General features: G+C 50.2%; 1 long non-coding RNA gene across 1 annotated transcript in view; it reads left to right on the forward strand.

The window, feature by feature from the left end:
• The window catches only part of LOC148110665 (uncharacterized), a 140217-nt gene that overhangs the window by 11786 nt on the left and 103481 nt on the right, over window positions 1–24950 (forward strand). Inside the window, exon 2 of the long non-coding RNA XR_015726492.1 lies at window positions 3439–3515. This is a non-coding gene — a long non-coding RNA (uncharacterized LOC148110665). The remainder of the gene's footprint in view (window positions 1–3438; window positions 3516–24950) is intronic.

A 24950-nucleotide genomic window follows, 5' to 3' on the forward strand; every position in this document is an offset into this window, starting at 1 on the left:
AGCGCTGTGAGCCCGGCGGCAGGCAAGCAGGGACCGAGAGGCTCCTGGTGAAGGCTTGGGGAGAGTTCTGGAACACAGTGTCTATTTTTCTCTCCTCCTTTCCCCTTCCCTTTTGCTCCCTGTCTTCCGCACGTTGCTTTCCTCTCCTCCTTCGCTGGCTGCTTCTGGGGCCAACCTTATGTTGCACCCGCCGAGTCCTCCCGTTCCTCTGGTCTCGTTCCCAACGTGTGATTTAGCGGTGGTGCGTGCCCCGGACGGGAGCAGGAGGGGGCGGGAGGGGAGAGAGAGGCGGGGTGGGGGGAAGACCGTTTGATCTGCTCAAACGCACCTTAAGAGCAAACCCATCCACATTACTGAAGGTATCAGCTGGGTCCTGCCTACAGTTATGTCAAACAAAGTGTGCTGCGAAGTGCCAACTCTCCCTTTGTGCTGTGACACCGAGAGCTGCCAAAAGATATTAAAAAGCTTGCATGAACTAGGTGATGGCAGCTGTAACTATCTAAGTTATTGCCTGGCAGCTGCAGCACTGCCTCACTGCTGCTGGCCGCCTTTAGAGCTGGGTCTCCATTTGTTTGCCCTTTCTCTAGCAACGCCGAGCACCCAGCCCGCGGTGGGCGCGCGGTCGCCCCAGCCCCCTCGCGCCTGCGGCCCGGAGGCTTGCAGCGCCGCCGCCCAGGACGGGCGCCCTGGTGCACGCAGCTCCTGGGAGAAGTTGTGCTTCTCTTGGCCTGGCCCCAAGCCTCGTTTTGCGTCGGTCAGCTCCACGTTGAGGAGCCTTGGACGAGTGAATGCACAGAGCGAGCACGCACACCCAGGCGCACACACCAAATGCAGCTTTTTTGTGTTTGTGCGTGTGGCTTTTTTTTTTTTTTCTCCCTTCCCTGTTGGCTCCGAGTGAGCTAGAACAATATCGCCAGCTCCAAGCCCTGCCAGTCCTACATCTGCTCCCTAAAACCTCCAGCAAATAAGAATACGGTGGGGTTGTTTAACCAACACTTACAATATACACACTTTTCAGCTCCTCTCCCCCTGGGTTGCCCAGGCTCAGAGATCTGGATGCTGGTGGCAAAGGGTTGAGAGATAAGGGGCTAATGATCCCTGTGGGCATCTGTCTCTGAAGCCTCCTTCTCTGGCACGTTGATCTGTGGCATAAAATACATTTCATTGTCATGGGCTTCGGGGAAGGTGTCTGTACCGAGCTGTTTTTTTGTATTCTTCTGTTGAGTTTGGTCTTTTCAGCTGTCTGTTAAATAATTCATACAGCTCATGAAAGTAATATTTCTGGGATGTAGGGGGTTCCATTTTTCCAATTCCCTTTCACTCCATCTTTTTTTTTTTTTTTTTTGAAGCGGTTGTGGGGAGAACTTGGCAGGCGTGGCCTGGGTGGTGTAATAAAGCCTTCTGTCTTTTCCTCTCACCTCTCCAGCTCAGGCTGGGAGGGCAGGAGGGGTTGCTGACCTTCAGTGGGCCAAGTCAAGGTGAAGGCTGAGGTCTGAGTTTGGTTTTCATCTCAGAGGTCAGCCATCAAAGCGATCCAAAGGCATAAGCCTTTTTTTTTTTTCTTTAATTGCTGACAGAGCCATTTTCTTGCTGCGAGGGCCCTTCTCTTCAATATTCTCCCAAATGCTTGCCCAGTGCCTAGCATGGGGCTTTACCCCTGGTAGGTAGGCAATGAAGGTCTAGCAAAATGGATTGAATTGAGGCCATTCTGGAGAAGGCAGGACTCAGCATTCCTAACCTCTGTTATGGTGAAGTCAATCAAATAATCACATTGGCCATTTTGTTTATTTTCACGTGTCAGGTTGGTGTTTAAGCATTGTCAATGCAAAAGCAAAGTGTGTTATTCTAGAACGAGCACAGGCTTTTCCTTCTAGCCCAGCAGAGCCCCAAAGCTGGGTTATATGTCCTACAGAGTGCTGGCCCCACTTTTGGCCCTGGATTGTGGCTGAATGGTTGTCTATAACACTTAAGTGCACTGAGAGTTCCCTGAGAGCAAAGAGCTGGTCTGCTTTGTTCACGACTGGATGCCCAGCACCAAAAGCAATGTTGGACACATCGCAGGTTGTTTGTTGAATGAATATGTGAAAAGACATTTTCTGCAAGCAATATAGTTTTTTGTTTGTTTGTTTTAAGGGAGGGGGAGAGAGTGGGGGAGAGAGGGAGGCAGGCAGGGGGAGGGGCAGAGGCAGAGGGAGAGAGAGAATCCCAGGAGGGTTCTACACCCAGGTCAGGGCCTGATGGAGGGCTTGAATCTCATGACCTGAGATCATGACCTGAGCCGAAATCAAGAGCCACCCAGGTGCCCCACAAACAGGTTTTTATGATGTCAAGTATAACCTTCCTTAAAGTTTGAGGTGGGAGGGAGTTTCCAGAGCCCTCCCATCCCACTAGAAGCCCCCTTTATTCTGGATCTCCTCTGCCCCTGAGGTGCTCTTGAGGAGCTCATGTCCACGTGCTGTGGCGTGCACGAGGCTCTTCTGTCAAGTGTTGGTCTTTGGGAAGGCTCTGAAGACTCAGGCTCTGGAAGCAGGTGGCCACCCACTTATTGGCTGTGTGACCCGGGGCAAAGATTCTATATCCCCATCAATGAACTCCAAACCCACTTCAAAGGATTATTGGGGTGTGTTATGAATTGAGTGTTTGTTTCTGCCCCAAATTCATATGTTGAAGCCTTAATTCCCAGTGTGGCTATATTTGGGGATGGGGTCTCCAAGGAAGTAATTAAGGTTAAGTGAGATTATACAGGTAGGGCCCTTATCCTAAAGGGAAGAGGCACCAGAGAGCTCACTCTCTTTCTGTGCATGCTCAGAGGAAAGGCCATGTGAGGATATCGTGAGAAGGTGGCCATCTACAAGCCGAGACAAGAGCTCCCAGTAGACACCAAATTGCCTGGAACTCTCATCTTGGACGTCAACCATGAGAAAATAAATGTCTGTTGTTTAAGCCCCCCAGTCTGTGGTGCTTTGTGGTGGCAGCTCAAGTTGACTAACACAGGGGGATTAAACGAGATAAAAATAGAAATCTTAGCACAGTGTTTGGTACATAGTAAGGAAAACAGTATCCAAGTCTTTCTCAAGTATTTGTGGTCTATGAGGTCGAAGGATACGAGGCTGGGGTGGGGGGGAAGGGCAGAGAGAGCCGAGGACCCTCCCTGGCTACACTGAGAAAAGGCTGGGGATGCTTTTAGATGAATCTGGGAAGGCTTGTGGAGGAGGTAGGATTTTAGTGGGTGTGATGATGGTTGGGGTCTTTGGAAGGTAGGAGTAAGGTGAGGCCTTATAGGGGCAAGGTGAGGCCTTTCTGATCTGAGGTACAGACAGAGGGAGGCATGGGAGGGGGAGGGGATTGCCATTTATTGGGAGCTGACTATGTGCCAGACCTGTGCTCTGTATGCCACACGTGTCCCTTCACTCAACTCTCTACCCATCCCCCCAATAGGTACCGCCATCCCCGGTCTACAGACAAGGAAGACGATGACAAGAGCTAGCGTCGACTGCACACTTGGAGGTGTCCAGGTACGTGTGTAGCCCCCCTTGGTCCCCACCGAAATCCCATGAGGCGCATCGTGGTGTCATCCCCTTTACAGATGAGGCCCTCGGAGCGGGGCTCTGTGAAGTAACTGGCTCAAGGTCGCACAGTTCGTGGTGCTGGGGCAGGGATTTAAACCAGGCGGGCTCTAAGTCACATGCTTTACTGCTTGGGTCGTGCTTCATGTTTCGTGGGGGCTAAATGGGTCTAGAACCCACACGGGCACGGCTGAGCTTGAACCGGGTTCTAACTGGCATCCAAATCGTTCTACTATATCACGCTGCCGTGGAGGCAGGAATGTGACCCCTCCGCAGTGGGGTCTGCCGCAGCCACAGCCGCAGTAGTAGCCAACACGGACCGGGAGCGATGACTGTGAAAGACGTCCCGGGGGAGACAGTGTCTGCGCCCCACGAGGTGGGGTACGGGGATACAACCGCGGTGCGTGCAGCGCGAAGTGGGGGGTTCTTCTTCCTCACAACCCCACGGGGGTGGTACTACCATTTTCCCCGCTTTAGAGGGGGAGGAAAGCGAGGCACAGAAGAGCTAAGAAGTGTGCCCAGGACCACCCTTCACGGCAAAAGCTCTGGGAATCCAACATGGACAAGGTAGACACAGTCTCAGCCTATAGAGAATGTTCAGTCCAGGAAGGGGACCGTTAAGCAAGTGTGAAGAGGGTCCAATAGACAGTTAATCCGGATGTCCCAAAGTTCTGTGGAGGGGGCTTATTCGCCACAGATTTGCTGGAGGGATTTGTGCTCAAAATGCTAGACTGACGAATGTTTTGGTATTAGTAAGTACATTGCAAGGTTTAGTAAAACCCATAGATTTAAGTGTTTTAACTTTTATTGCAATTGCCTGGCTTCCAATTAACTGCAGGTGAATTATCTGCTTTGTAAATTGCCCAGTTTTTAGTCTCAGACTCACCAGTTCCCACCACTTTGGTTTTCACAAGTCATCTGCGCTGCCTCACGACCGACCCCGCTCTGCATATCGAATTTGTCCCATTCAACAACACGATTCATCATGAGCCTGCCGTGTGCCAGCCGCTATGGTGGGCCTGGGAACTGTAAGCTGAATCAGACACAAATGAATCGAGTCTGATTCAGTTCAAAGAATTTACAGTCTTTTCCTGAAAAGTTGAGCATAAACCGATTTCTGTAAATCTGATATCAAATGTATTAAGAGAGTTTCTTTTTTTTTATTTATAATGATTTTTATTATATTATGTTAGTCACCATACAGTACATCCCCGGTTTCCAATGTAAGGCTCGATGATTCATTAGTTGTGTATAACACCCAAGAGAGTTTACTTCCTAAAGGAAACTTCGAATTCAGTGTTTGAGTTTCTGTACACTGGGTGTCTTGACAGTGGGGCAATCCCGAACTTGTAGTAGCTGAAGCTAAAGAAAATTAGGAAGGCAAAGGCACAGGCTTCTAGAACTGAAGGGACCCAGGCAACTGTCCAATCCAACTTCTGGATTTTTACAGATGAGACAATCCACACCCTGAGACATGACACGAATGTCTCTGTGGCTGACCTGGCCAGTGGCAGAGTGGGGGTTCACGTCCAGTCCTCCTGCCTGTGTGTCCCAATGCTTTCTTATGCTGCTAGACCATAGCCCAGGCTTTCTGGGTTCCCTCCCTCTGCGTAAAGAACTGGCTGTATAACATTTCCATAACACCGGACAGGACTGTTTAATCTCAGGCCAAATTACCCCCCAAAACTCTGGTCCTTGTGGGCCCAGGTTCCGGCGCTCTTCTTCCACTTGGAGCTTCCGAGCTGGAATTTCAACCCTGCTGCAACATTTGGCTACTTGAAATCACTGCGTTCCAAGAGCGTATGTGATGCTGACAGACCTCTTGTGCCCAGAAACCCCACTAAAGGAGCAAGGACAGATGCAGCCACCACTGCCCTTGGTGGGGGAGGCCATCGAACAGAAGGGCACGAGAGCAGGGACGTGGCACACGGAGCCTATTGTTCCAGCCACGGCAGCCCTGGGCACGTCAACGCCTGTTCTCCTGGGCTGTAGAGCTTGAGGCAGGCGGAGCGCGGCCGTGGGATGGGCACGTGGCCCTGGAGGCCACCCCAGCCAGCAGATGTCCTGCTGGGCACCGGGAGCAGGAAAGGGCCTTGCACGTTCTTCGTGCAATTCCTCGCTTGTTTTCATGACCAAAGTATTGACTTTGGGAGTTTGACTCTTCTTGCAAATGAAAACCCAAGGGCTTTGGTGAAATGAGAGGTAGCCCCAAATCAAGAGTCTTTCTTCACAGTGGCCCCCACCTGAAGGGGATGGCTTAGATTTTGGCCATGTCCCTGTCACCCCCGACTCGTCTCCCTGGCTGGGGTCCTATGCTAGCCCTGGGAAAGGTGATGCCCTTACCGCACGCATTCAGAGCGGAGAAAGGGGAAGGGGGCCGCTGGGAAAATCTCATGGTCATCTGGAAGATGCTGATCTTCGGCCCAGCGCCTGTAAGATGATCCACCAGCCTGGCCAGGAGGAGAGGGGACAAAACCAGATAAAAGAAAAGACCCAAACAAAGAGCGTTCATTTCAGCTTCTCTATCTTCTTTCAGAGAAGACTAACTACATGATTGTTGTGAACTAGAGTCAGGACCACGGGGACCAGAACATTCTCTGCTGATTTTCTTTCTTTCTCTTTTTATATGGAGGGGTGTGTGGTGGAATAGTGGGGGGACGAGAAACTTGTTGAAGAGAGCTGAGCAAACAATGGCTGGTGAATGCCAAAGCTGGCAGTCAGTGGTTCTTAATGTTTGAATGGAAGTGGCTGGAGCTAGTTTTTTTTTTTTTTCCCCCTCCACAGTCAGTGTTGCCAAGAAAACAAGGAGTAGCTGTTTTAAGCATTTACAAATGGTAATGTACCAACAGCTGGTCTCAGTCCAACCGAGCTATTGTAGGGGTATTAAAAAGACAGGCCAGAGTTGGAGATGTACTGCCAACCTCCCTTGCAGAGTTGGGGAACATTTTCCTTGGAAAAAAAAGGTCTTATATTCCTGCAGAGATCGACAGGACGGTTCTCCCGTGGAGTCAGTGCCTTGCTTGGCAAAGGAGGCCGCGCGGGCAGGCGAGCCAAATGCTTCGGCGACAGGGAAGTGCGGAGTCAGGGGACTTGCGGCGGATTTATCAGCGTGGCCACGCCGCCTCCCTGCCCGCGATGCGCCGCGATGCGTGTGCACGTGCGTGGGGACACGGCTGTCCGCGTGGCCGGCTCCGCGTGGCCTCCGACCGGCGGCGCGTGCGCGGTAGCGCCGGCCGCTCCGCCCGTGTCCTCCCTGCTCCGTGGCTCGGCTGTGTCCTCTAAATCCGGCGCTCCTTTCCTTTTTGCTCGGGCCAAAAGAGGGAGGAGAAAAATGTGAAAACTTCATCCTCGCTTCCCTCCTTCCTCCTCTGCCCCTGGATGGCACAGGGAGGCACCTGAGGGAAGGGCAGCCCACCTCTTTCCTCCCGCTCTTCGTGTCCACTCCCCGGTCTGGGGCGTTCTTCAGGGTTTTGTTCATCTCAGGAAATTGTAATACACAGAGCATGCTTCTTCGCTAAATGTAATTACCAGCGGCCCTGTGTTTATGGATGAGGCATGGTGGAAAGTAATAGAAAATGATTATTTTTCGTTCTGAAGGCCTTCTTTATTAGTGGTGCGGTAGGGACGTCAGCTGCCTTCTCTGAATGGCAATGCAATGTTTTGCTTTCCCCAGCAAGATAAACGATCTTATTTGTTGATGTTTGGTGCTTGAGATGACATTTATGTGAAATAAAAGGGACCAAATTAATAATAAAAAAAAATGATTAGCCAGACACAAATGAAAAATGTACATCTCTCCCCCACCCCAGTTAAGTTGTTTGTATTTACATGCTATTCACAAATAATGGCAAAATGCCCAATAGTTGGATGGCAAGGATTTTTTTTTCTTTTACAATCATATGGCTTGATTCCGTTTTCCAGATCTTGTCTGAGAGCTGCTATTTGAAATAAAAATGTTTGCATCCATTTCCTCATTAATCCTTCTGTCGTGATACAACCTGCTGCAGAGAAATGGCAAAACAGATGCAACAATGAAAATTAAAAGGGATGGACACTTATCTTGGGCTATAAAAGCTGCTAACCATGTAGGAACTAGAGAGGCTTTTGGACAGAAAATATGGCAAATGATAGAAACAATCATCGGACTAAGAGTTTGCTATTTGGAAAACTCTGGTGGGACATTTCTCTGCTCGTAACGGCTGGAGGATCACTCCTGAGTTTAGTGTACACCAGAGAGAGTGTTTGTCTGCTTTGCCTTGAGGCCTGTCTTCAATATTTGGTGCGTCTACCCATCTGGTTTCTCATTGGGCTGGAATTTTCTCGACACAAACAAGCGCTTTGCAAAGAATCTATAGACCTCGTGGTTTGAGGGCCCCATATTTTGCTTGGAAATATTGCTTCCTGCCCTCTTGGGAATCAGAGACTCGGAGCAAAGCTGCACTGACCCTGATCTTTATTTTTGCAACCAAATGCATTATACACTGGGGAGGTGGGAGGGTTTATAGCATGGGTAGCGGTGAGGGATCATGATTCTACGTTGTTCAAACAACTTGGTGAAAAGGAAGAAGAAGGTTCAAATGCACCTTTTTGGGAATATGTGATACCAATTTATATATCATTCTAGGGTTTTTTTCACTATGTAATTGTCTGATGTTACTTTGTGCCTATACTCACCTCCTGAATTCAAAGGGATTTGGGGTCATAAGTAGACTCAGCCTTTCTGTGTGTATTTATTGAGCATAACCTGTTTGCAGTCTGGAAGTAATACAGAGAGACAGAGAAAGGCAGAGACATGGTCTTTGCCCCGGTACAGCTTATAAACCTCTTGGCGGGGACTGAATTGGCACAACTAAACACACATAGAGACAAACAGCCAACCAGAGCCATGCACACGGGAGTTGATGAGTGGGATGTGAGATGAGAACATGACTCGGGGCAGGAGGTTTATTTGTGGCAGATCCCTGCATGCAGTGTGGAGGGCACGAGGCAGTGCCACTTGCTGATGGACGGATCCAACCCTAACCCATGACCTAAACAAGCAGGGGAGACGGGAGCCCAAGCGTGTGGAGTGTTTGTCTGAATGTTTCAGACTTCCGGTGACTAGCTCCTGGCTCGAGCGACACAATGAAGTTAGTTTTGGGTCAGGACAGAGATGCATTTCCGGCCTGTCTAGCAGGTCTGGTAGAGGAAGACTAGTGGTAAAGAGGTTCTGCAGCTGGAGTAAGTCTTGGCTCTGACACTTAACTAGGCAAACATCCTGGGCTTTAGTCTTTCAGTGCCTCAGTTCTCAAATCTGGGAAATGGGTAGAATCATAGAGCCTACTTGATGGTAACAATGCGAGGATTAAATTATAGAATATAGCACAGGGCCTAGCACCAAGTACATGCCCAATAAATGTTAGCATAAACAAAGAATTGCTCTCTTGCTATATATATATTTCTTTTGTTTTCCTTTCTATTCTTGTCTAAGGTGTGGGGCCAAGTGTGTATTAATTGTGCTACTTAGGGTCATCAGTTGACGGGGAAGATTCTTATCTCTTCACTAAAAGGGAGGCCCTCTCCAAATTATGGAGCTGAAGGCAGGAAGCAGGGCTGAACGACCTCTCACAGTCATTTCTAGGAATCTGGTTCTCACATCTTTTGAATTCTCCTGCTTCAAAAGCCTTAGCAGGGTTTAGCCCCAGGGGAGTATGGCTTCTGGTGAGTGGGCAGGCAGGCAGAGGTTAATTTGGCACAGCCCCCCGTACAGAAAGAGTCCCACTGATGATGCAGTTGGGAGTCTGGTTTTGTCGAAACACTGCTGAAGCAGCTTTATCAGCAGAGCTGGTGAGCTGATCATGGGGGCTGCCGAAACTCAGCACCACTAGGCAGGCAGCAGGGTCCACGCACAACTGCTGGGGGGCGGGGGGAGCAGGGGAGGCAGGAGACACAGGAGCACTGTGACTGAAGCCCAGTGTCAGGGTGTGCGGGCTGGCAAAAGGCACAGCAGAAGGACCACACTGGTGCGGTGTGAGCAGAGATGGATCGCAGGGTGGGAGGAGGGTGGTCTGGGCTGGGAAGACGGCTCTCGTCAAGCTCAACCCGAGGGTAGCTCCTAGGGAAAGGACCCGAGGCACATCCTCCTCTATCACTAACTCGGACGTGAGCCTTAGCCGTCTTACTCCCAAATGCCGAGACGTGTTAACTAATGATCTCCTCGAGGGAAAAGCCACAGCTTAAGCACCTCTGTATTTATTTTAATATCGCTTGCAGTTGCTGGCCCAGAGAAGGCTCTTGCTATCTGTGATTAAGTGACCGACTGTGTGAGTACTGCACACGCGTGCTTGTGCAAAGGAAAACTGCTTCTGCAAACTGACGTTTTCTTGCCAAGTGTGGATGCAAGACCCACGTGTGTAGCTTCCACAGCTAGGAAGAAAGTTCAGGATTTCTGATCTGGTGTTCATTTCTTTGGTCAAGTGAATCATTTCGAGAGCTAGTTTCTGTGCCTTACGTGGGGATGTCAGCGTATGAAAAGGCTAGCCGGATCTTTCTTTTCCTTTCTGGGAAGGGAAGGATATGTGAAATTCAGTGACATCTGCTGAAATTCAAACATATTTTTATTTATTCATGGCCATGATCAGGGCAGAACCTCTAATTTCAACCAATAATTAGACTTGACAATAGATGTGGAAATAAAACATTTTTGCTGAATTCACTTGTCATTCCTCCCTGCTGTAGCTGGTGTAACCCAGATGTCAGCTGTCCCCTTATTTTTCTCTTGGAGCTCCCCCTCCCTCAATCCGTTCATACGAATGCTTCAGTGAGCCTTGTGGCATTTACTCAGGGTTCCGTGGGGGAGACGGAGAGACAGCGCCAACGTTGCAGACGTCACCGTCACCCATTTCAGTTCTTGAGGTCCAAGAACAGTTTTCTAAAGGCATTTTTATGGCCACTTCACCAAGAACCCCTTTTTCTTTCTCTGCTCACCTACCCAGAGCAGTCGACTTCAATCCTGCACCCTCTCTCCCTCCACTCACAACCTCGAATTCCTCTCCTTGCTACTCTTCAGTCTTTTATTTCATTTTCCGTGGAATTCCATCCTTCCTGCTACTGTTCACAGCCAATTTAAAGACTTTCAGAGCAAAAACCCCACCGGCCTTTGCTACTGGACTGCCATTCCTTCTGGAAAGACTGGGATGATCGCCATGTTCCACACTGATCATGCAAGTGTTGATCTCTGCTTTTTGTTGTGTGGCCCTTGGAATCAAAGTAAGGATTCTGAGATGGCCATATCTGCAGAAAGTTGTTGCTGGCCTTTCCCTGAGCTTTCAGGGGAGTGACGGGACAGGAGCTAGAGGGTCGGGTTGTGGGGAGTAGATGGGAGATGAGGAAGCAGAGACAGTGAGAACAGACAATACTTTCAGGGAGTTGGCTTGTGAAGGAGAGGAGAGACATGGGGTGGGATGAAGGGTCAAGAGAAATTTGTTCCATGAAAGAGGGAGATACCAGCGCATGTCCAAATGGTGATAGGAAGGAGGAAGTAGAGAGGGAGGGGTTGAGGATTAGAAAAAAAGGGCAGAGCCACAGAGCACTGTCCCTGAGAGGGTGGGAGGGCATAGGACGCAGAGCAGTGGAGGAGGGACTAGCCATGGAAGAAGACAGATGTGTTAGGAGGAGAAAGGGCATGGGGTCCAGGGCTGTGGACAGGTTGGCAATGGGGCTGAGGGTGAAGGGGGTAGAGGTGAGGCTGGCGGATGGTGACCTCATGGTAGCCTATCTGAGTGCAGTCTGAAACTCTTCCCAGGTAGGGGCTATGCTGTTGGTGGTGACTGTTATTTACTGTGTACATTCCCGAAGCCCACCTACAAACCGGGTCTGCAGGCTCCCTGTGGACAAGGGTCTTTTCAGTGGTTGCTGGATCCAGCTCCTGCTGAAGCTGATTGCTACATCTTTAGGAAGTTTGCAAGCCAGTCGTTAAACCACTGGTAGCTTGCGATCAGCCATGGAGGGAGTGTGTGCGTGCTACAGAAACTGGCAATGGCTACAAATCAGAATGAACCTTCTTTTCTTTCTCTGGAAACCTGGTTGTTCACATTTGGCTGCACACCATTGCTTTTAGCTCTTACAACCCCACCTTGCTCGATCTGGTGCACTGTTTGACCTCGTCCCGCCTGCGGAGTGCCCTGCCCTCCACCTCCTAGAGTCTACATGATGGCTTTGCTCTGCTGTGCCTCAGTTTCCCCCAACGTCCCCGGGTCTTTGCAGCCCGGGAGACCAGGTAGAACTGGAGTATGTGGGGGTGGAATATGATTTCGGAGAGGGCGCACATGGGTGCACGTCACTGAGGGAACGGCTGCGCCGGAGTGTTCATTGTGTTCAGCAAGAGAAGGTCCTGGTGGCAGGACGGCTGCTCTCCCCGTCCACTGGCAAGCCTGGCAAACTTCGGCTTTAATGATTTATTTCTGCGCCTGCATGCTGGCAGGAGAGGGATTTCCCCATCCCTCCCAGCTCCATAAAACACATGCACAGAAGATGCAAGCCGTGCAGCTGCCCTGCCGCCCAGTATGGGGGCGCTGTTAGTGCAGGGGTAGCTGGTGAGTCACCTGCAGAGCGGCTGGGCTGGCGCAGGCTTCCCGGGGTGGCTCCTGTCCTCCCGGTTCTCTAGCACAGTGGGGGTGCTGTCGTCCCCCTGCCTTCCTCCGCCACGGCTTCCCGCAGCTGCTCCTGCCCTGCTCTTGGGCCGAGAGCGAATATTGGGGAATCTGGAACTCAGCACCTGATATGTCATGGGTCTGCTGACCAAAGAGTATGAGGAAGGGGAGAGGGCCCCCCCAGCTTTGGAGTCTTACAGGCCTATGCTTGAGTTGGGGCTCCGACAGATACTGTTGTGTGACTTTGGGCAAGGTATTGAATCCGCCCAGCCCCAGAGTTCTCCTCGGCAAAGGATTTAATGTGATCACTTCTGCAAAGAGTCTGGCATGTGGTGGGATCTCAAACAGTGCTGGTTGAAGGTGACAATGTGGAACGGAGGAAAATTAATTAGGGGTTCAGTATTCCCTTCCTCCAGGAAATGCCCTGGACCACTGCTGTCCTCCGGTCATTACTGACTGTCCCCACTGACACTTGTGATGATGCCCTATCTCTGGATGCTTCCATCACATGCTGGCACTCAGTATAAGGATGGACACGTTTCATGGAACTGAGCAGGAAGTGAGGTGGGGAGCAAGGGTTGAAAGCAACGGTGTGCAGCTGAGTGTTAACAACCAGTTTTCTGGGGCGGGGGGTGGGGAACCTGATTTGTAGCCATTGCCAGTTTCTGTAGCGCACACACTCTCTCCGTGGCTGATCACAAGCTACCAGTGGTTTAATGACTGGCTCACAAACTTCTGGAAGATGTAACAATCGGCACCAGCAGGAGCTGGATCCAGAAGACCACCCACTGAAAAGACCCTTGTCCCCAGGGAACCTGCAGACCTGGTTTGTAGGTGGGCTTCGGGAATGTTCGCGCTAATAACAACCACTCCCGCCAATAGCAAAGCATTTAGGAGTAGTTATAAAGCAGCACAGGGCGGTGCAGAGAAACCACTCACATTTGAGGGTGTTCCATAAAAGGAGGGATCAGAGCTGAGTCAGGCTGGCATTCCAGATGAGAAGGACCTTCCCTCTTGACGGAGGGGAGGTGGATCTTGCAGAGCAGGCGAATGGCATCGAGAAGGCTCGACGGAGTTCTGGAGAGTCCGGCTCATGGGTGAGGTGGGAAGAGCTCAGAGAAAGAACATATGCTGAGCTGATGGCCTGGGTCTTGGGCTCTGCAGTCTGAGGAGGGCGGTTTTGCATCTTGGTCCCACCACTAAGTAGGATATTTATGGCCCTAATTCATAAAATGGAGACGCCATCTACCTTTCAGTGATGTTGTGAGGATTAGAGATAACATAGGTAAAATGTTGGCGAGGTGCCTAGAGTTAGGACTCGATGAACGGCAGCCATTAGAATCGCTGTTTGCCTTGTCTCTTTCTTCATGCCCCAGGGTCCCCAAGTGTCCTCCATACCCAGCACAGAGCATGGCACATTCTGGGTGCCCACCTCGAGTACTCTGTCTGACTGATGAATGTCTCTGGGCAAAGGCTGTGCTCCCTTCCTGCCCTTCTGGCTCTGGCATCATGGGGCGGCTTTGAGAAGCTTTGGGGTCACTACTTTCTCTTGTGTGGTGGAGCCTGTTACCTTGAGAGGTCCACAAGGCCTGCTGTTCCCTCTTTGGTCTGCTCATCCTCTCCTCTAGACAGGAGCATCAGGGAAGGTGCTGGCATATGGGGATCCTTTGGCTTGCTCTATACATTTTATCAAACACCTGGGCCTGGCACTGTGCTGGTCACTGAAAAGCAAGATGAATAAATAACTCTGGCCTCAAGGTCCCACATGAGGGGGGCCATGAGGGTACTCAGTGATAAGTTAGCGTCTATGTGCTGGGATAGGTGCATTCATACCATGGCGGACTTGGGCATAGGCTCCACCTCAGCCTGGATACCAGGTCTGTTTATGGGACTTGCCAGCATCTCCAGAAGCCCTAGAGGCTTCCATAATGCCCCATCTAAATTCTTAAAACACAAATCCTTCAGAACAAATCAATGTAAAAATCTATCTTCATCTTTTGAGCAAGGGGTACTAAGAATGTCCAACACATCAGATAAGATGTTGTGGCTATTAAATGGTTGGGAATGACTTTGGTACAGCAGGGCTCCCCCCTTCCTCCCCCTTCCCTGTTTGGGGGGATAATTCTGTTGCCTGTGAGGCCCTGTGCGGTGCTTTGCTCAGATGGCCCAATCCTGACACCGGTTAGTGTTTTGCAGAAGACTGTACCACTCCTCTTCTGCTCTTCTGCTTCTCTCATCTGTTGTACCAGTCCTCTTTTTTTTTTTTTTAATTCTTCTTCCCTCAAACCTTCAAAGGGCTCTTATAGGCACCACTCAATTCCCAGGCGTTTTAAGGTTAAAGGAGTTGCTCGTTCTCAGTTAAATTCTGTTCAGTCCATAGAACAAATGATTGGTTCTAATTTACTAGCATTCCACTGAGAAGGATGGTCTGTCAGCAACAAGGGGAGTTCTGGAAAGGTGGGTCTGAGGGGTGCTGAAGCTAGCACAGGAGTCAGGAATGCACACACACACAGACACACAGACACACATACATTCTAAGTCCGGGCAAATTAGAATCTAGGTAGGCCCGCAGATGATCTGAAATTCTAGAGGTCGAGGTACAGGGGTAGAGAAGAAACCAGAAAGGAATTTGAGACCCACATGGACTCAAGCATTAAAGAGTTAGGCGGGGCGGGGGGGGGTGGCGCCTGGGTGGCTCAGTTGTTAAGCATCTGCCTTCGGCTCAGGGTGTGATCCCAGCGGTCTGGGATCGAGCCCCACATCAGGCTCCTCCGCTGGGAGCCTGCTTCTTCCTCTCCCACTCCCCCTGCTTGTGTTCCCTCTCTCGCTGGCTGTCTCTCTTTGTCAAATAAATAAATAAAATCTTTAAAAAGAAATAAAGAGTTAGGCAGGATAACTGTTAATGAGGAATTAGGAGCCACAGAGGCAGGGTGGGGGAAAGAGGAGGCTTGACGGGGATCCATGCTTTGGGGAAACTTTCATATCAGTCCAGATCCCATCGTGGCAGAAAGTCCTGCGAGTTTCCCACCAGAGTGAATCTGCTTAAGGCCCCAGGGAAAGAGGGTTGTGGGCGAGGCTAGGAGAGAGGGGACACAGAGATGAACACAATGGCAATCACTGACAAGAGTGCAGGGACAGCGTCACCAACTTCTGACTCTTATGTCTGACTGACTTTTCAGCTTGGCGAGTGACAGAACGTTGTTGCAGTGACCTGCCGTTCTTGAGGCAGAACGCAGCAGCCTGTGTGTCACGTGGGTGAGGGCATGTGTTTTCATTGGCGGGGTGGGTTTTGCCAAGCCCCTCACACTTCCTTTTTGGGGGTGGTTGTGGCCCAAGGCGCACGCTTGTGATGCCGGATTCACAGGACTTCCTTCATGTATGGATTTAAAAACTTTTGGACTTTGAAATTTGTGTAATCGTTCATGTTTTCTTCTTTCCTTGGCTCTTCAGAACGAAATTGCAGTCCATTTCTTCAGGTGCCCCTAGGAGAGCCTCGTTTTATTTATAACTCACCCTTGGGTTCATCCTATTTTCTTCCCTTATATTTTTCTCATGTATTTTTCTTAATCTCTCTTTGTATATAATCCACCTCGGTTCTTTTGGAAATCACACTTAGAGTTAAAGAAGAGGGACCCCGTCCTGTTTGTGTTTGAGTTGAAATAAATGTGTACTAGGGAGTGCACAGGATGGTTTGTGAATCCTTGAAATCTCAAACAATATTGAGCCTGTAGGGCTAGAGAGTAATGAGAAGATAAGTTCCTGCCCTCGAGGGAATTCTAGTCCCAAATCATCGGCAAAACAGATAGATTCAAGCGAACAGGATTGTTTAGCTACAGGATTATGGAGGCACTATGAATGGAAAGGTTTCGCTTGGTTCTAAATCCATTCAAGAAACATGACTGAGGGGGCGCCTGGGTGGCACAGCGGTTAAGTGTCTGCCTTCGGCTCAGGGCGTGATCCTGGCCTTATGGGATCGAGCCCCACATCAGGCTCCTCTGCTGGGAGCCTGCTTCTTCCTCTCCCACTCCCCCTGCTTGTGTTCCCTCTCTTGCTGCCTGTCTCTATCTCTGTCAAATACATAAATAAAATCTTAAAAAAAAAAAAAAAAAGAAACATGACTGAATACCTACCATGCTCGAGGCACTGGGTTATCTCCTGCGGTAAAGCTGTTGGGCCATACAGACAGTACGTCCCTTGGTCCTGGTGAGGGTGTTGGCTGGGCCAGCTCTCTGGAGAATGTGGCTTGTGAGAATGTGCTAGCAGGACAGGAGTAGAGTTGAGTCCATCTTTGGCACCTTCTTGGAAGATGGGAGATGGGAGCTTTAGCCGTTGTGCTTTCAGTGAATCCAGCATTTCCCCCTCATCTATCATTAGATGGTCTTTTGTTTTTGCTGAGGAGGTGAATGTTCCCTCCAAAGACTGCGTCAATGCTCAGAGTTTTCTGCTTGTGGGCGGGATGGCTTTCCCAAGCTGCTCTGATAAACTTCCCCTGCCTCTGTCGCCTCTTTGTACATGACGTCCAGACCCTGAGCCAGAGAGCTGTGGGCCGCTAGGTGCATGAGGCCGCCAACCCTCGCCTACCTCTTGCCACAGAAGCCCAGCTAGGAACAGCACTAAGATACCCATCGCTATTGGGAAGACGGGAGTCAGGGCGGGCCAAGATGGCAGATGGCTTAGAGTGGCATGCTGTTTCCAGGCCCTTCTACCTTGGTTACTGGTGCCATTTGAAGCTGCTGGTTACTGTTTTTAGCTTGGCTATCATGGGCTTGAGGAGGGAGCTTTTGTAGTCACTCAGGAATGCAGGGTATTTTTAGCAAAGAGATTCTGCTTCCTGCATGTGCACTGCGTTCTAATTACAGGCATGGTAGAGGAGAGCTGGTCACTAAACACTTGGGGGACAGATTGGAATTTATAGAAAAAGGAAGGGGGCGGGAATGTATAATCAGGACCCTCCTGTCCCATGGGATTAAAAAACAAAATATCCCGTCTCTTCATTCCTCGTCAGAATGCTGCCCGGGGGGAATCAAGAGGTAGACTCCAGGAAGGATGAAAGGGTGGGAGAGAAAGTGCCCTGAGGTTGAAGAACTGCCTACCAGGACCTCCTGAGCCATGGACACCACATCTGTTGAGCCTGATCAAAAGAGAACAAGTAGTAGTGAAATGAACAGTCATTGAAACTTTTATCTTGAGCTTAAAATCAATTTGTAGTTATTTCTGTTGTAATTAATTCACAAGAAAGAACGAGCAAACGAACGTTGGCCCATCCACGTATGCATTCAGGCCAGAGCGGCACACAATTTTTACAGCGGCTACAGATCAGCTAGTCAGTCCCTGACTTCTCTTCCCTGCCTGACATCCCCGCCTCTGTCTCTTTAGAGATGGGGAATCTGAAGCCCAGAGTGGTTAAGGGACTTACTCAAGGTCATAGTAGTTAGTAGCTGCCTTGGGACTGGAACCCAGGTGTCCTGACACCAAATCGCCTGTTTTCTATATTGTTTCTATGTGGCCTATGTTTATATGTTGTTGGAAAATCTCTCTGTTGTGTACCCTCTGTTCTTATTTTAATGAAAACATTAAATAAGAGCTTAAAGACTACCGGGTAGAGAGGTAAGCGGGGTCTTGGAACTATGAGAAATTTTTAGCTTCTTTCTGGGCTACTTTTGTTTGGTTTCCTCTGTTCAGTGTAGCTCCCACTTCCTGATCACCTAAGATACCAGAGGCCCTGTGCTGGGTATAGCCACGTGGATTATTTTGTGAACTCAATGGCCTTCGAGAGAAACATCAGACCCATCTTTTCAAATCTGAATACTGAGATACAGAGGGGTTAAGTGATTTACTCAAGATCAAATAACCGACAAGTGACAGAGGCAGAATTAAAAGCCAGGTCTATTTGCCACAAAGACCAGCGCTCTTTTGCTGATCCCAGCTGTTTTCACAGTATCAGCAAGCTGGTGTTTTTTTTCTGTGTTTTGGACATGACAGTGGGCCCTCTGCTCAGTGGAATGTGCTGTCTATGTTCACTTGCAATGTGGATTCCCATGAAAATGTTGGAGGAGATGTAGCCTGTCCTTTCTCACTCCTACATCACTAATCAATGAAATGTTGCCCCCCCCAAACCCCCCAAGAAGTCTTCCCGAAGGGAGCCCAGATTGTGGAGACCATTCCTTCCTGGGACCCTCAGCTTTGCTTTACAGCTGCTACCAGCTTCCCTGGGTTCTTACCTTTGTTCCGGAGCTCTTTGTGCGTGTGTTTTGTTTTTTTTTCAGTGAGTTTAAAATAATACAATTTAGTATAATTGAGTGAGTGTTTATTGAATGCCTCCCAAGGAGCTAGGAGCTGGGTCACAGAGGTGGCTCTGTGATCGCATGACAGGACTGGGCCCTGAGCCACTCATTTATTCTCTTAACAAGCACAGTGCCAGGCAGCCTCAAGTTGCAAACAGTCTAGTAGGGGGAAATATAAGTACACAAGGTAACCCAAATGTCCCAGACACCTCTAGCTTTGCGAGCCAAGGGGGCTTAGCAGGACCCAGTCCTACGTCGTCCACTGGTGTCTTCAAGTCTCCAGGAGCTAGCTCCCTGCCTCGCCTTGACATCTTGAGACAAAGTGGGTATCCACATGAGGCTGTGTCCCTCACCCTTCACTCACTGCGCAAAGATTTCAATATCCCATTTGGAACACTAAGGATACCGGAGGTCCTAAAATGATAGGAATGAGAACTGGGAATCTTATTTTCTCAGGGAGTGAGGTTCTCAGGTTGGACGGGAGGAGGAAAATCATAACCTTACCGTCCCATTGAGATGACATGACCGGCCATCGTAGGCCATGTGTGAAGCAACATTTGATTGAATATTAACGCGTGAGGCTGAGTTTAGAGAAAGCAGTGGTCGGTAAGGGCCAGGATCATCAGAGAGGATTTGAAGGTGAAACCACATGCCCAAAGCCACCTGTGAAATGACTGGTGTCAAAAAATGGCACTCAAGGCCTCCCATTCCCTCTCCCTGGGCTTTCCCCTCTCAAGTGACACAAGTGGAAAACAAATGGGGTGTTTAGTTTACGCCCCTACTTTATTCAGCTCCTTTCAGGCCACACCAAGTTTCTGTTTCAACAAAGCCTCCAAAGGGGCGACTGCAGATTCCCTCTTGTTCTGCCCTAAGCAGTGGGATGGGGACAGATCGTGCCAGAGTGTGGTGGAGGCTGCCTGCCCTGCCCCAAAGGCACACACGCTGCCTTTCAAGTCCCCGGTTAGTAACTGGATCCTCCCTTCCGGGCTCTCTGTGGGATGGAACCAGGCGGGAAAGTGAGGGGGGAGGAGGTCGTGGCCGTTTTGGCCTCTTCAGGGTGTGCGGAAAAGGGTTCGTTCTGCACTGGGAAAGAAATGTGCCCTTTTGCTGCTGCCTGTGATTCCGCTCTGTGCATCCCTACCCCGGGCAGGGCCACCTGCGCGGCCACCAGCCCTCAGGCCGGCTTGCGAAGAATGGGAATGTGGGGGAGGAAATCCTTCTGCGGGGCAGCAGGACTTTCTCGGGGTTCTCTGGCTCGGGGCCGCTGAGCCCGTCATTGACATCTCCAAGTCACAAAATGTCGGATGGGAGCCGCTGTCCTTGGAAAGAAGGGAAATTGGCAGTTGGTCCTGGTCCATGGCAGGGATCCTGAAAGGTTTCCTGTTTAACGCTTTATTTGCATTCAAAAAAGAAAATCGCCGGCATCTGGGAACTGGAGAGAGCCCAGCGTGCGGGGCTCCCGGTGCTGGGAGCCTCCGCCCCGCACCAGACCCGCGCCTCGACAGCGGCCATTTTCAACACGGTCCTTGTGTTTGCTTGGCAAAACCCGGCATTGGAAAAACAAAAGGTTTTCCTGCCAGATTCCATTAATTTCAGCAGCAGCAGTAGTGGCAGCAATCTGGTTCTCTCGGATGCATGTTTGACGAGAGTGGCCAGCAGTGGGGTTTGGGGGTCTTGTGGGGTCTCTTTCAGTGAAAGTGTAGGCTCTCCCTGCCCGTATTTTCTCTTCCATCAGCACATGTGTTCAGACAGGAGGACGGGCAAATGAGCTGGCCACGTACCCCATGCGGGAGGGAGGACGGGGCGCCCTGAGAGGGGGCAAGGATGTGGAAGGAAGGGACAGTGCGGGGTCTTCTCTGGCCCAGCCAGGGGAGGGGTCAAGGGTCACCCCTCACCTGCTGGAACTGGAGGGCGTCCAAGGGGCCTGGTGCTGGAATGTGAGGCCAAAGGATAAGTCCCAAGGTGTCTGCTCTCACGGGTTGCAGCACACGGCCTGCCAAACAGGAGCTGCCCCCTGACAAAGGGCCACGTGGACAGAGGGGGCCGGAGACCCACAGCGAGCAGCAGTGGGCTGGGGAATTTCCACTGCTTCCATGGGGAGGTTGGCTTGTGTGTGTGACCTGCCTGGAATTTTTTAGGAGTCCTGTAAGAGGACCGCAGATGCCTCCCTCAGGGGTAGGTACGGTCCTAAAAGCTGGTCCTGCAGTCAGATGATGAGAGAGACAGAGGGCTCTTGGCTCAGTTATTTTTCAGTTGCATTTTTTCCCTCTCTTTCTCTGAGATTTTATAATCCGGGAAGACACGTGATGGAATTGGGAGGATCACTGAACACGTGACCAGCAGAGTGCGCTCACTAGATGGTCACTGGCCTTCCCCAGGAAGTTAGAGGAAGGGTGGATGGTGGCCCCAGGGGAGCTGGAACCGCTCACATGTCAAGAGCAACTTACCCCCCGGGAGAGAAGGCACCTTGGATTAGATCACGTCCCTGAATTATCTGGTTAATCGCAGCTCTTCTATATGGACCGCAAGCTTCCAAGGGGTTATTTAAAAACAAATAGCAACAGTGACACCCCCACCCTCCATCTCCCCGCAAATATCTCACAGTCCTCTTACAGAGCGCTCGGTCATTCTGATGGTACTGACTTAGTGTTGGTGGTAGAGCAGCTTGGCTCACTGAGTCCTTGCGGTGCTGCCTTGCCCTGGCCACATTTAGTCCTCTGTCATTCCTAAGAAGGCGTGAGCACCTTCATTTTACTAGTGAGAAACCAGACTTCAAGCCCTTAACTTACCCAAATGAAGCTGGGACTTTAATACGGGTTTGTTTACCTGCAAGTGCTGGCTGGAACCCCCAACCCCCAAGGGGTAAAGTCTCAACACTGAGGCTCCATTGCTCACCCAGTTGAGGGAGAAAGGAGTGGGCATCTTGGTCCCCATTGTCCTGCCTGCAGGCCTGTCATCCTATAGGTGGCCTCAACCTACTGAATGTCACATTGCTGCTTGAAGTTGAAGACTGCTTCTGGATTCCTCACCTTGTCTGGGGGCTTCTGGGATATAGATTTCTTGTGCGTGTGGAGGGGTGGGTGTGCGTGTGTGTGTGTGTGTGTGTGTGTGCGTTGTGTGTTTTTTCATAAGCATGGGAAAGAGGGAAGAGGGAGAAGGGGAGGGAGACGGAGAGGCAGGGGGAGAGGGAGGAGACTTCTCAGGAAGGCAAGCCTCCAGATTCCTTGGAGAAGATCTACAAGGAGAAAGAAAGCAGTGTGAAGATGGGTGGGACAATGGAAAGGAGCCTATTTGTGGCATTTGTCCAACATTGCTCTCATCCCTCTCCAATGCCTTGATACACTCTGGGGCACCAGGCAAAGTGTGGGATTTCTGCTTCCTGGCATTGTCCAGGTGCGCAGGACATGCCTGACGAGTGCTGCTTGAATTGAGAGCAGTGAAGTTTGGCTCACTGGAATAGAAGCTCTATGAAGCAAGGGATAGGTCGGTTTTGTTCATAGCTTATATCTGGCCCTTAGGGTAGTGCCTGGCACATAGTAGGTGCGTAATAAAAACCTACCGAATGCCTCCCGCAACTACAGACCTATTATCCCCACCAGTGACCTGCATCCAAGTGTCCTCGAGGACTTCCCCTCTGCTAGCAGCATGGGGAGACGCCTAGGGCATCCATTCTCTGTCTGGACAACATGAGAGCCTGCTGGGCTTTTTCTTTTCTTTTTTTTTTTTAAACTAAATTTAAACTTTAAATTTCCCAAATGTAACCATGAGCATGCTAGGTGAAAATGGTTGGTGGGAAGCTGAAGATTAAAGTCACACTCTGTAGTCGGGATGCCAGGAAAGACTGGTGGCCCAGGGTGGACTGACATGATGTAGGACCTCACACCCTTTTCCTGCTGATGGGCAAGGTTGGTGGCATAGCCCACATCCTCATGGATGTTTCCATTCACTGTCTCATCTTCCAATACCTGTCCACATGGCTGGGCTATAGTGCCCAGTGATGTCATCGAGATGAATCTAGGTGTTGCTGTGCACGCGTTTCGTAGATGTGGGTAACACCTGTCAGCAGTTGACTCTGAGTGAAGGGAATGACTCTTGAAAATGGGACTGGGGCTCATCTGATCAGTTGAAGCCCTGAAGAGCCAAAATTGAGGTTTCTCTGAGGAATAGAAATTCTGCCCCAAGACAGCAGCATCTATTACGGCCCAAGCTTTCTGTTGCTAGCCCGACCTGCGCATTTCAGACTCGCCTGCCCTGGGGAGTTTGGAGTTGCCAGTTCCCATAACTGCATGAACCAATTCCTTGAAATACTCTCTTGACTCACACACACACACACACACACACACGGACACACACACACACGGACACACACACACACATCCACGCACGAATGCCTTCTACTGTTTCTGTTTCTCTGGAGGACTGGACCACATGGGTCTTTTCCATAGGTTCTATTAAATCATAAATTCCTAATCCTATAGGGAGGGGTTATATTATCATTGCTCAATAATTACATTTATTGGGCAAGGCAGTGTGATAAGCTCTGTGATAAAGGGGTGATCTGCACTGAGCTATCTACACAGAGAGTCAAAAGAGGAAAGAGCATGGCTTTTTCTCAAGGGACTTGAATTACAGTCGAGACTCCTATTCTTTCTATCTCCCTTCCATAGCCTTCATACTGTCACTGAGAGGGGCTCTGCGTGCCCAAGAGGTGAAGAACTCGTCCTCCGTGGCACAGAAACTTCCTACAGCAGGCTGAGGAGGTGGAAGTCTGAGGGCGTGATGATGTCAGGGCACACGTGAATGGACTGTTCTCACATTTGCCTTCTGTTTTCAGTTCAACTCAATTGCACACGCTTATTAGCACCTCACCGGACGAGTCTCACTCTTGTCCTCTAAAAGTTCCCACAGCTGACTAGAAGGCAAAGTATGGTCTGCCGATGCCATGCAGAGCACGCAGAACGTGAAGGGACACAAGGAAGGGGCATTGTGCTGAGGGTGAGGGCAGGTACCATTTTAATGGACTTTGAATGGTGACTAACCTTCAGCCAGAGGGGCAAAGGCAGGGGGTACCGTGCCTGAGAGAGGAAACAGGGAAAGGCACAGCATAGAAAAAATCAAGAGGTATGTTCAGACACCTTTGAAAGTAGGTTTAATATTCAACTTAGCTGATGTATGGGTTGATAGAAAAGAAGGAACACCAAATAGGATGTGGACCTGAACAGGAAAAGAACTGAATTTTTAAGTTCAGATTTGGGATCCTATACAGAGCAGAATGAGAAAGCTTTGAGAACGGGTGCTCTTTTCCACCTCAGGTCGATGTGTTACATGGTTCCAGCATGGTTCGTGTGTGCTTTATATTTTAGGGGTGGGGTAGGACATCTGAGAAACAGAGAAGGTACAGCCAGAGGTCTAAGGGGTCTATAGTCATACAGGGATGGTAGATTTGTGCGTGTAACATTCATTCAAGAAACTTTCATGCAGTCTCTGCCATGCTTCAGAAACTGTTGAAGGGTATAAAATTGAATTTAGGCATGGTCCTGCCTTCGAGGGGTTTACAGTCTGGTGGGAGAATACAGAAAGCTAAATTACTCCTTGTACAGCAGTGTTTAAGTGCTGTGATGGAGAAATCACGCTGGTGATTCTGGAGTCCAGAGGACTGACTTGAGGGGGTAGGAAAGAAAGGGTCTCTAGAGGAGTGTGTTTGTTTTTCAATGGCAGCAGAGAGGGAGAGACTAAAGCCAGAGACTAAGGACAGGTGGATGGAATGTGGTCCCTAAGAGGGGGGAGGGGTGGAATCCAGAGCCAGGTGGAAGGATCTGCCTTGGACAGAAAGAGGGATGCTTCTGTCAGGGAAACAGAAGGAAAGAGGAGAGGACAGGCTATGGTGTAGACAGGTTCATGGTGAGGAGGAAGCTGAGGTAGCATGTGCCCTAGTGTCTCAGCATGTTTAGTGAAGGAGGCAAGGCTGAGGTGGAGTAAGGAGGAGGGGGGCCGAGGGGGGATTTTGAGGTGAGAGAAGATCCAGGAAGGTGGATGAAGAGAGAGAGAAAGGACTTGGCGGCAGGGTTGAGACTGGAGACCCCAGATTCATGGAGACTCTGGGTGTGTGGTTTCCTCTGGTGACTCTCAGCAGCCTGGCTATGGAGCAGAGGACTTTGATGGATCCAGAATTAGGATCCTGGGTCAGGGAAATGGACCTCAAGGATCACGAGGTGTTGATTAAAAAGGGAAAGATGTGAAGCTAGATGGGTGCTGGTACATGGAGAGAAATTTAGCTTGTCATTGACGGAAGTGTCCATGAGATGAAAAAAAAAAACCCCAAACCCACATACATTGAAGGAAAGAGAGATAAGAAATACGAGGATGTAGCGTGAAGGGTTGTCCTTCTGACTGTGAAGACTCCCTGGGGGATTGCAGGACCAGCACGGAGAGGAAGACAGCCAGATAGATGAGGGGGAGTGACCATGAGG

This window comes from Ursus americanus, chromosome 2, assembly GCF_024610735.1.
Source record: "Ursus americanus isolate L20-20 chromosome 2, mUrsAme1.1.p, whole genome shotgun sequence".
NCBI lineage: Eukaryota > Metazoa > Chordata > Mammalia > Carnivora > Ursidae > Ursus > Ursus americanus.